The sequence below is a fragment of the Canis lupus genome, chromosome 20 (assembly GCF_048164855.1).
Source record: "Canis lupus baileyi chromosome 20, mCanLup2.hap1, whole genome shotgun sequence".
NCBI lineage: Eukaryota > Metazoa > Chordata > Mammalia > Carnivora > Canidae > Canis > Canis lupus.
The window spans coordinates 54,048,369-54,061,364 of record NC_132857.1 but is presented as its reverse complement, the minus strand read 5'-3'; the positions used below and the strand labels follow the sequence as shown (position 1 = coordinate 54,061,364).

Here is a 12,996-nt window from a genome sequence, read left to right as displayed (position 1 = left end):
ACATGAATGCTTAAACTCCATAGGGAAATTGATTTGGTAATTATGATAATGTTTGAATATCAGAAAAGTTTAGATTAATTAAGAATGATAAATTAGTCACTTTTCAGCCTTATGTCTGGCTTCACTCAACCATGAATATGCTGCTAATTTAGAATTTTTCTTTTTCTATTTTTTTTTTTCCCTGAGTGAACTCCCAGAGTTCACATTCAAAGTATAGGGGTCCAGCTGGCCAATCTTTTCCTTTACTATCCATACTTAGCTCTTTCAATTGGCTGACTAGTAGAATCCTTTCCCTGACTGAGATGACAGCTTTAGGTGCTGTTTAGAAGTACCATGCTGCATGGCCCTCTTACTTTCCAAGGAAATTATGCCAGGAGAAAAACTATGGTAGAAAAAAAAAAATCGCTTAAAGAATAAAAAATGTTCCTTCTACTTTTGTCATTTCTTCTACTAGCCCTTCCTCATTCAGTCATACAACAAACCTGTGTTGAATATTCTCTTACATGATAGACATGGTCTATGTATCAGAAAGGCAGGAATTGGGAATGGGTTCAAATAGTTTGAATTCATTGACTGAATTCTGATGGAGAATTAGTGGAGTATGGGAGGGAGAAAGAATGATTTTGGGAGATAGTGGGGGAAATTCTGTGACTTCCAGGAGGAGAGGGCAAACTATAGCCTGTATATAGGCTGCAAGTTAGGAATGGGTTTTGCATTGAGAATCTGGGAAGATGGTAAAGTAGGGGGATCCTGAGCTCACTCGTCCTGTGGATGCTCTGAGGCAACAACTAGAGATATCGCACTCACTCTGAAAATGACATGAAGACTGGCACAAGTGATCTTCCACAGCTGGTCACAGAGAGAAGGACATATCAGAAAAGGTAGGAGGCATGGAGACACGGTGGGTAACAAAACCCTCAGCATGACTAACCAAATGAAAAAGACCTTGCATTCAGGGAAGAGCAAGGGGATCAGACTCCACACTGGGCACCCCCAGCCCTGAGTACCCACACTGGGAAGACAAGTCCCCATAACATCTGGCTTTGAAAATCAGCAAGGCTTAATGCTAGGAAAGCCAGAGGGCTATAGGAAACCAAATCTGTCTTTAAAGAGCCAGCATGCTAAGTAACTTGACAAAGCACAGAAGCAGCAGTTTGAAAGTGCCTGGGGTATATATGGAGATTTATCAATTAATTTTAGAACATGTGCTAGAGGGACAGAAATCTGCAAGAGAATTTTCCAGGAACAAAAGTGGTAGGTGCCATTTTCTTGCCCTTCCCCAACCAAGATAGCCACATGCTCAGGAAAGCCAACATTTTTCATCTACCTTGCTAGAACTACATGTCTCACCCCAGTATTCCTCTGTGGACCTACCAATAAAACATACCTGCCTTAGGCTGACTTCCAAAGTGATTCATTCCCTGAGGGGCAAGGGTGGGGAAAATAACTCCACACACCAAAGCACCTATAGTTTTTGCAGCTGGGCTTCTTAGCTTTCATGTGTCCAAAGCTATCCCAGTAGTTAAATGCAGATAGCCAGGTTGAGGGCTGGCTCCAACCCACACTGCCCAGTGTGTCCACAGCAATTGTGCCTTAGCCACAACAAGAGGATGCATATAGCTCATACAGGGGACACACCTGGAGCACTGTACGCTGGTGACAGAATTGGATTGGGTTACAGGATGCCATAGTACCTCTTCTGTGCAAGGCCACTATTTTCAAGATCAGGAAACAAAGCTGACCTCTCTAATATATAGAAACAAAAGACAACTGAGAAGACAGAGGAGTATGTCCCAAATGAAGGAAGATAAAAATTATACAAAAAAAAGACCTGTATGAAATGAAGATAAGCAATATACCTGATAAAGGTTTCAAAGTAATCTCATAAAGATACTAATCTTGATATAAGAATGGATTAATTCAGTAAGAATTACAATAAAGAAAATATAAAAATAACTAGTTAGAGCTGTAGAATACAGTAAGTGAAATGAAAAATAAACTAGAAGGAATCAATGGCATATTACAGGATGAAAAAGAACAGATAAGTGATCTATAAGAAAGGAAAATGGAAAATAATCAAGCTAAATAGCTAAAAGAAAAAATAATATTAAAATGAAATTATAGGGACACCTGGGTGACTCAGTGGCTTAGCATCTGCCTTCAGCTCAGGGTGTGATCCCGGGTCTGGGGATCAAGTCCCACATCAGACTCCTGGCAAGAAGCCTGCTTCTCACTCTATGTCTCTGTCTCTCTCTCTCATAAATAAAAATATTTTAAAAATAAAAAAATAAAAATGTTATTATATTAAGAGACCTTTATGACATCATCAAGCATAACATTCACATTATAGGGATCCTAGAAGAGAGAGAAGGGGGCAGAAAACTTTTTTTTAAAAACCTATCTGAAAAATTCCCTAATCTGAAGAAGGAAATAGCTATGTCTAGGAAGCACAGAGAGCTCCAAACAAGATAAATCCAAGGAAGTCCACACTAAGACACATACATTAAAATAACAAGGATTAAAGATATAGAGAGAGTCTAAGAGCAGTAAGAGAAAAGCAAACAGTGCATACAAAGGAAATCCCATAAGGCTAGAAGCTGCTTTTCTAGTAGAAATTTTACAGAGAAGAAAGTAACAGCATATATTTAAAGTGTTGAAAGAAACAAAAAACGTACGAGAATATTCTTAAAAAGATTTTCAATTGGAGAAATAAAGAGCTTTCTAGACAAAAGCTAAAGGAGTTCATCCACTAAAGCAGCCTTACAAGAAATGTTAAAGGGAATTCCACACATGGAATTGAAAAGATCGTAACTAGAGGAAGATTATGAAAGAAAAAAATTTCTGTGGAAAAGTAAACATAGTAAAGGTACCAGATTAATCATTTATAATCCAGTATGGAGGTTAAAATACAAAAGTAGCAAAATCCTATCTACAAAAACTAGTCAAGAGATACACAAAATAAAGAGATGTAAAATATATCATGTACATAAAACATTGGAAGGGTGTAAAAATTTAGTGCCTTTAGAAGGTGTTCAAACTTTGGTGACCATCAAACTTTGGTGACCATCAACTTTATATTAAGCTGCTATACACGCAGGAAGTTATATATGAATTTCCATGAAAACCACAAATCAAAAACTTGTAATACATAACACACAAAAGGAATTTAAGAATACTAAAAGCCATCGAACCAAGGAAGAGAGCAGAGGAAGAAAGAAAAAGAGCTACAAAACAAAAACAAGAAAATTACTGAAATGGCAATATGTTCAGATCCATCAATAATTATTTTGATGTAGGATGGCAGAATGGATTAAAAAATATATATGCTGCCTATAAAAGACTCATCTCAGTCCTAAAGTCATTTACAGACTTAAAGTGAAGAGATTAAAAAAAAAATCATACAAATGGAACTAAAAACAATAAAAAACAAGGTAGTTGTACTTTTATAATAGACTTTAAAACAAAGACTGCAGCAAGATACAAGGAAGGGATGTAATGACAAAGGGATCAATCCAACAAGAAGATATAACAGTTGTAAATATCCATGCACCCAACATAGGAACAACTAAATACGTAAAGAAAACACTAGTAGACATTAAGGGGAGAAATCGTCTGTACTACAGTAATAGTAGGGGACATTACATCCTACTTACATCAACGGATAGATCACCCAGGCAAAAAGTAAAACAAAAAAGCAAAAAACAGTGGCCTGAACAACATATTAGGCCAAATGGACTTAACATGTATAGGACAGTCCATCCAAAAATAGCAGAATATGCATGCTTTTCAACTGCACGTGGAACATTCTCCAGAATAAAGCACGTTAAACCACAAAATAAGTCTCAAAATTTTAGAAAATTGAAATCATATCATGCATATTTTCCAACCACAACAGTATGAAACTAGAAATCAGTTATAGGAAAAAGCATGGAGAAAGCCACAAACACATGCTCTTAAACAACCAATGGGTCAATGAAGAAATCAAAGAGGAAATTTAAAAATATATGGAGACCAATGAAAATGAGAACAGTCCAAAATCTCTGGAAAGCATCAAAAGCAGTTCTATGGGGGCAGTATATATGAATATCTCAAGAAGCTAGAAAAATCTCAATCCAATTTTATACTTAAAGGAAACAAAAAGAATAAAATCCAAAGTTAACAGAAGGAAGGAAACAGTAAGATTAAAGTGGAAATAAAGTTGAGATTATAAAAAGCAATAGACTGATGAAATCAAGAACTAGTTTTTCAGAAAGATAAAATTGATAAACTTTTAGACTGATCAAGAGAACAAAGGAATTAAATAAAATCAGAAATAGAGGAGAAATAACAATGGACACCACAGAAATATAAAGGATAAGAAAATACTCTTAAAAATAATATACTAGGATGCCTGGGTGGCTCAGTGGTTTAAGTGCCTGCCTTTGGCCCAGGGTGTGATCCTGGAGTCCTGGGATTGAGTCCCACATCGGGCTCCCTGCATGGAGCCTGCTTCTCCCTCTGCCTATGTCTCTGCCTCTCTCCCCGCCCTCTCTTCTCCGTGTCTCTCATGAATAAATAAATACAATTCTTTAAAAATAAATACAAATAAAAATTATATGCTAACAAATTGAACAATCTAGAAGAAATGGATAAATTCCTAGAAACCTACAATCTTCCAAAATTAAATCAAGAAGGACAAAAAATATGAACAACCCATTACTAGTAATCAAAGTCAGCAATCAAAAAACTCTCAATCAACAAAAGTCCAGGATCAGATGGTTTCACAGGTGAATTCTATCAGACATCTAAAGAAAAAGTAATACCTATTCTTATCAAACTATTCTAAAAAAATGAAAAAGAAAAATTCAAAATTTATTCTGAAGCCAGGGCTACTCTGATGCCAAAATCAGATATGAGAGGGAGGGAGGGAGGGATGGAAGGAGGAAGGATGGATGGACTGTAGGCCAATCTCCCAGATAAACCTACATTCAAAAATCCTAAACAGAACATTAGCAAACAATTCAGCTACACATTAAAAGTTCATTCACTAAGATCAAGTGTGACTCATTTCAGTGATAAGGATGTGTCAATATTTGCAAATCAATCAACATGATACATTACATGAAAAAGAGGAATAAAAACCATACAATCATCCCAATTGATGTGGAAAAAGCATTTGACAGAAATTCAATATCTGTTCATGATAAAACTCTCAACAAAGTGTGTTTAGAGGGAATGCTCCTCAACATAATAAAGGCCATATATGATAAACCCACAGCATACTAAGTGGTAGAAAACAGGTTTTGTTTGTTTGTTTGTTTTTAAAGACAGGGACATTCTCTCACCACTTTTATTCAATATATTACTGGAAAGCCTAGCCACAGCTCTCAGACAAGAAAATATATCCAAACTGGCAAGGAAAAAGTAAAACTTTTGCTATCTGCGGGTGACATGATACTATATATGGGAAGCCTTAAAGACTCCTAAAACCTATTAGAATAAATGAATTCAGTACAGTTCAAGGATACTAAATACACAGAATTGTGTTTCTCTACACTAACAATGAAGTAACAGAGAAATTAAGAAAACAATTTTGCTTAAAATTGCACCAGAAAGAATACTTAGGAATAAATTCAACAAAGGAAGTTAAAGACCTGCACTCTGAAGATGATAAAACACTGAGGAAAGGAATTGAAGATGACATAATCAAAAGAAAAAATATACCATAGTCATGGACTGAAAAGATACTGCTAAAATGTCCATATTATCCAAAGCAATCTACAGATTCAATGCAATCCCTATTGAGGTACTAATTTTTTTTTTTTTTAACACAGAACTAGAATAATCCTAAATTTGTGTGGAACCAGGAAAGACCCTGAATAGCCAAAGCAATCTTAAGAACAAGGCTATAAGCATCACAATTTCAGACTTCAAGATATCCTGCAAAAGCATAGCAATGAAAACAGCATGGTATTGGCACAAAAATATACATAGATTAGTAGAACAGTATAGAGAGGCCAGAAGTAAACCCATTCTTATATGATCGATTAATCAATGACAAAGGAGGAAAGAATATATAATGGGGAAAATAAGCTCTTCAAAAATGGTGTTGGGAAAACTGGACAGCTACATGCAAAAGAGTGAAACTCTACCACTTGCTTACATCATACACAAAAATAAACTCAAGATGAAGAATTAAATGTGAGACTTAAAACCATAAAACTACTAAAAGAAGTAGACACTCTTAGACACTGCCCTTAGCAACAAATTTATGGATACAGCTCTTCAGGGAAGGAAAACAAAAGCAAAAATATTGAGACTGCACCAAAATAAAAACATTTTATGTAACCTGTCACCTGTGTGTTTAAGTGTCTACCTTTGGCTCAGACTATGATCCCATGGTCCTGGGATTGTGCCCCACATTGGGCTCCCTTCCCAGGTGAGATTCTGCTTCTCCCTCTGTCCCCACTCCCCTTCCCTCCTGCTTGTGTGCTCTCTCAAATAAATAAATCTAAAAAAAAAAAAAAAAAAAAAAGCTTTTGCATAGCAAAGGAAACCATCAGCAAAACAAAAAGACAAACTACCAAATGAGGGAAGATATTTGCAAATGATATATCCAATAAGGGGTTAATATCCAAACTACATAAAACACTTCTACAACTCACCACCAAAAAAACTAGTCACTGGATTTAAAAATGGGCAGAGGACCATAGACAAAATAAACATTTCGTCAAAGGAGTCATACAGATAGCCAATGGACACATTTAAAGATGCCCAGCATCACTAATCAGAGAAAGGCAAATCAAAGCCACAATGAAATACCACTTCACACTACTCAAAATGTCTAGAATCAAAAAGAAATAACAACTGTTGCTGAGAATGTGGAGAAATAAGAATGCTTATGCACTGACACAGGGTGTAGGAATTGGTGCAGTCACTGTGGAAAAGAGTATGTGGTTCCTCAGCAAACTAAAAATAGAAATAGCATAGGATCCAGTAATTCCACTACTGAGTATTTACCCAAAGAAAATGAAAACATTAATTTGAGAAGATCTAGGTTTATTGCAGCATTACTTACAATAGCCAAGATACAGAAGCAACCTAAGTTGCTAAGTGTCCATCCATAGATGAATGGATAAAGATGTGGTGTATATATACACACAATGGAATATTACTTAGCCATAAAAAATGAGATCTTGCCATTTTAATAATACAGATGGACCTAGGGTGTATTATGCTAGGTGAAATAATTCAGAGAAACACAAATACCCTATGATTTCACTTGTATGTGGAATCTATAAACAAAATAAACGAACACACAAAAACAGACACAGACTCATAAATACAAAGAACAAGCTGGTAGTTGCCAGAGGGCAGGCTGGTGAGGGGATGGGCTAAATAGATGAAGGTGATTAAGAGTTACAAACTTTCAACTATAAAATAAAGAAGTCATGGGGATGAAAAGTGCAGCATAGGGAATACAGTCAATAATATTGTAACAAGGCTATATGGTGACAGATGGTGTCTTATTGAGATGAGTACGGAGTAACGTATAGAACTGCTGCATTATGTTGTACATCTGAAACTGATATAGCATATGTCAACTGTACTCCAGTAATAGAAAAATGAAGTGTTTGGCATTTTTTAATTGCTGGGGAAAAGAAAAAAAAAAAATCAAAGGGATGAAAACATTTTGTGACATGAAAATTATATTAAATTCAAATTTCAGAATCCGTTAATAAAGTTTTATTGGAAGGCAGTGAAGCTCATTCATTGCATATCACCTATACCCATATCGCTAGGGTAGCTGTGTCAGACAGTTGTGACCTGCTAAGCATTAAAATATTATCTTGCCCTTCGTAGTGTAAATTTTCTGATTCTAGCCTCTGAAGAATGCTTGACAGTGGAATTTCCCATTCATTCTCTAGGAACTGAAATGAAACCACCAGCACAGTGCACCAGAATGTGGTAGATGACTGGTAGCTAAGGCTCAAGAGTTGTAGATTGGGGTTTAGGTGGTAAGAAGGGACGAAAGGGAAATGGCAAGTCTGGCAATAGAAGGAGAGGAGATGAAGCATTCCAAGGGGTCAGTCCTGGCAATTCATGCATGTCACTGGCTCAAGTGACAAATAATCCAGGTTCTATGCCAAAATTGTATTGGAAGTTACTAAGACTCTTATGGTTACAGGTGACAGAAATCCTACTCAAATTTAAACCACAAGGAAACTTACTGGCTCTAAGTTTCCAGGGGCTCGATCTCTAAGCTCTGTTGATCTGTGGAACTTCACTTTGCAAACATACTATTTCTATGCTTGATGTAAGATGGTGGCCAGCCCCAGAATCCTAGCCTTCCAGTTTAAAAGCAAGGGCTCTGATTTGTTTGGTATGGTTCGTTAGTCATTTCTGAAGCACTTCCTGAAGATGAGAGGAGATTAGAGAATTTTGATTACCAAATCTGGGTCACCACAGGAATGAGTTTTGAGCTGGAAAAAAAGGTTTCTGTTACCAGAATAGTAGACAAGGTTCTGGACAATTTAACAACAGATGTTGGTTTCGGTGAAGCAGTGGTTGAGAAGCAGCATCAGCATAAGATAGACCAATGAACGTGGCATCTGGGCGGCAGCAGCAGCAGCAGCAGCACTGAAAACGCAACATCACTGGCATCGTTGGGCAATACCTCAGCAGCCGGGCAGGCCAAGAAGCTGGCTCCAGATAGTCATTGTCTGCTTCGTATGGGCTGCTTCTGAGATCACGGGCTCACAGTAGAATCAGAGTGACTTGGACAAGGCCTGAAGTTTCCAGGGAACTCGAGGTACAAAGTTAGATTTGTGATTATTGGACTGTTTGCACATGGCCTCAAGCTAAAGTGTCTCTATGTACCTATTCACAGAGATGAAGGTCACCTAGGTCCTTACAGTATACTGTTTTGCTTGGTCCAAAGGGTAGAAAGAAGCTGTAATTTAATCAAGTTTAATTGCTAAAACAGAATTATGTTGTGAGGCCTTGAATGTACACCAGAGAATACGGTGTTTGACTTGGGTCTTCCAAAAAAAGTTAGCTAGAAGGCAATTAGGAAAAAATCCTTGGACAAGTAGACCCATAAATGCAAAGGGATGTGGACCTGAGAGAGCAAGTAGCTCAGGATGAGTGGGGTGGAGGAGCCACCACTAACATTTACTAGAACACACACTCTGTCCAGGCATTAAACTGGAGCTTTTCCATTTGCTGCATCATATAACCCGTGTCACCCTAATTATGGTGAAGGCAGACATGAGGCTACACAATCAAAGGACTGTAGGATTAAGGCTTCTTGTTGGGGCAAATGGATGGAGACTGTTATTTTCAACAGAGACTGAGATTACAAGAGTAGATATCTGATGAGCACGGAAGGTAAGGAGTTCAGATTTGCAAAACTGGAGTTCACCATGCCTAGGTGATAATCAAGTGGCAGGGTTTAATTGGCAGTTGGAAATACGGATCTAGAGCTCAGAGAAAGAGTTCAGGAATTTTCCATTTACATTTCTCCTGGCATCCATGGGAGCTTAATAAAACCACTGTAAGGGCTCATTATGAAGTTTCAGAATTTCACTAGATCAACGCTGACTACTGACATCCTTCGTTTTTTATTCATTAGTTGTCTCGGCTACTCATGCGCCTCTAGTTTCGTATGGAAGATATCTGGATGATAATCTTCCATCCTGAACCTGCACAGCAGCTTTTGCATTAGCTACTTGGTGTATTAGTTGCAATTCTTTGCTTACTTCTTGGACTTACAAACCTAGTCTTTTGAGTGTAAACCCTCCCCCATCACTCCACCCAAATTGGACCTTGTTTGATCTTAAATTTCTGTTCTTAGAACCTGCTCAATGGCGCCAATTTCCACAAAACAGGAGAGCTATTTTCTTGCTCCTATCTCACATTTTTGCTAGACTTTTACCTGTAAGGAAACAAAAGCTATTACTCTATATTGAGTATAACTGAACTCCCATGATGTTCCTAGTTTGATACATGGGTCCTGTCCTGCATCAGAACCAGTAGGACAGCTTGACAAAAAAATGCAGATCCCTGGGCTGGAAGATCCAAAAAATCAATCTCTAGAGGGTAAAGTCCAGACTCAGTTCCCCCCACTTTTTTTTTTTTTTAAATAAGCAACATGATGATTCTCATGCACATTCTTGTTTGCAAGCCACAGATTTAAAACAAGGAAATGTACAATAGAAACTTATTTACAAACACAGTAGGTCGAACAGTTTAAGAACTGTATTTCCTTTACAAAATGTATTTCTGAAAATAAGTTTAATATAAATTGGAAAATACTTGAAGTAACTTAAAAATAATAAAAATGTCGAAGTACAAAACTTGCAAACAAGGTTACCTATAGTTCCACATTCAAAAAGACAGAGCTAACATTTTGGTGAATGATCTCTCAGTCTTTATTCTAGAGGTGTAGTTTTTCTATTAAATAAGTATATAGGCTTAAACTTCATCTGTAGTGTATACTGCATCTTTCTTACTCAACAGGTCACATGTATTTTTAAAATTAAGATTTGAATATATCCCACCTTAGAGATATGTCACATTTTAAATATCTATATGTATTCTTCTAGTTATTACCCAGTGTCTATATTTCTGTCTGGGCTACCTTGTTAATCTTTCTAGTACAATCCCAGAAATGGGGTTCCCGGTCTTCTTCAGCTTTGTATTTCTGAGGACCAAGCGGGCCTGAGATCCCAGCTGGTCTTAAACTATTGATATTATCAAGAGCAACTTTAATAGCAGTAATGTGGGAACAGAAACCAAGCTGAGGAATAAATGAAAAATAATGAATTAAAGCCTGAGAATATAAAATTACCCCTTCAAAAAATACTCAAAAGAAAAGAAAAAAGATTCAAGGAGAGCCTGACTGCTTAAAGGGAAACAAATGAATAAATGTTCTGGGGGTGAGACATACCTTAATATGTTTGTTGGCGGAGGAGAAGGAAAGATTGAAACTATTGAAACTACAAAAAAGGGAATTCTTGAAACCTGAGTTTTCAGAGGATATGCAGGGCTTGGAATCTTGAATACAGACAGAAGGATCAGCCTTGGAAAGCAGCAGACAAGACTTTCTCTGAGCTAGAAGCAGCAAATATGCAGATGAGTGGCATGGGGTGAATAGGAGGGACTACTACACAGCTCATGCATGACACTGCACCACTGGCTGTAGGAAGCAAGACCTGCCAAGGCTGATGAGGCAGGAGTGCAGAAGGGCACCGGTGGGGAGTGGCAGTAAAGCCTGCGTGTAGTAATGCAGGACTGAGCGAAAGGAAAAGAAGCCACTGAAGGGGAGAGTCACATAATCCTAACAACTCCAACCAAGCTGACCTAGTAATTTTCTTCAGGGATACCAGGCAGGCAAAGAACAGTTCAAAAGCCAGAAATTAGGTTGATCTAGGGTTAACCAGGCAGATGCGCTGAAAGACAAGGACACTATTCTCTAGTTCTATTCACCTAGATTATTCTAGTGAGTGTCTAATTTAGAGCCCTGTCCTTCCCTGTGTGTGGTTCTCACAGTCAGTTTTGTTAGTCAATTACCCACCTACCCACCGATGGCAGGGCACGGATTCTCAGCATTGTCGTGAAACATGTGCAGTTTGTTTACCTTTCCCTCTACCCCAACCTCAGAATGCACAGGTATTCACAGCTGAGGATGCCTACATGGCCTATCATCTCAGCATGCCCCATGCTGTAGGCATTTCTCAGTTTCTTCTCACATCTTCTGACATTGCTACTGAAATCAATATATTTATCAAATATCATTGGGTTGAGGGGTCAGCTACTCTGAAAAAAGGAGACTGCATGAGGAAGAGTTTAGAGAACAGGGCGGCCTAAGAAACAGGGAACTAGAAATGGAAGGACAAGGTCAGAAAGGTCAGAAAGACATTCTTCATGTAACAGTGAGGTCTCACATGAAGTTGTTTATTTTTCTGCATTATAGCAATGATTCACATCGCAATCACTAAAAGTTGTTAGACACACAAAACAAAGAATGAAAGGAGGGAAGATGGATTAAGGCTTATTCACTTACTAACTAGTTGTTTTACTTGGGAACGGAGACAGAATCTAATTTATCCACCTTTGTAAAATTGATAGAATGCTATTTATCTTGCAAGATTATTGGAGGCCCTCAATAGATATTATTTTGTGTTTCTTGCCCTCAAGGCCTTGGTATGTGATAGACTAAGTGTAACAGAAAAACCAAAGTGGTATGTAGATATTGGAAGATATATTTTTGATTAATAATTATTCATACCAATTTTCCTGCTGGGAAATATTTTCAATTTTATTAGGTATCTTGAGTGCCTGAGTCTGGAAGATTTCTCATTCATTTTGAGAGACTTTTGTTTGTATTTGTCTTGGAGTGTGTATCATATCTTGTGCCCTGGCACACAGCATGACCAGCTGAAAAAGAAGAAAGGGACACTAGAGAGTCAAAGACCTGGAACTAGACCTACTTGATGGAGTGTAGCAAGTTATGGGGATAAACCCACCTTAAGGTACTGGAATAAAGTCTAGAGGGTAGAACAATATTTGAGATGCTTAGCAAAAGACTCGGTAAGCAGCCCAGATCACAGAAGCCCAACAGGAAGTACAAGATGGCTTTGGTAAGTTGGTGGAACATAGTAATGATCAGTATCAGTAGCAGAAATCTTAGGTCAATATTTGGCACTTAATTAAATGACTCAGTGGCAATTTTCAAGGATATTGATCAGCAGAAAACAAGTTTTTGGGTCTGAATGGCTTAAGCACTAAGACTCCCAAATTCCTAGGGGCTATGAAGTGCAAACTACAGGCAGATAGAATGAGAATCTGGGCAGAAGAAATCAGATTCAAAGAGTCAAGACAGGGAGGATAAGATTTTATCACAGACATTACTGGAACTGAGAGTAGAGCTGATTTAGTAAGACGAACCACAAGACGCTGAACATGCAGTTGGAGCTTTTGAGAGCATGTCTTTCTCCTCACCTCCCCCAACCT

General features: G+C 37.7%; 1 long non-coding RNA gene across 4 annotated transcripts in view; it reads right to left on the bottom strand.

Annotated features, from left to right (window-relative positions):
* The window catches only part of LOC140611970 (uncharacterized), a 132,440-nt gene that overhangs the window by 112,976 nt on the left and 6,468 nt on the right, over positions 1–12,996 (bottom strand). The window lies entirely within an intron of this gene.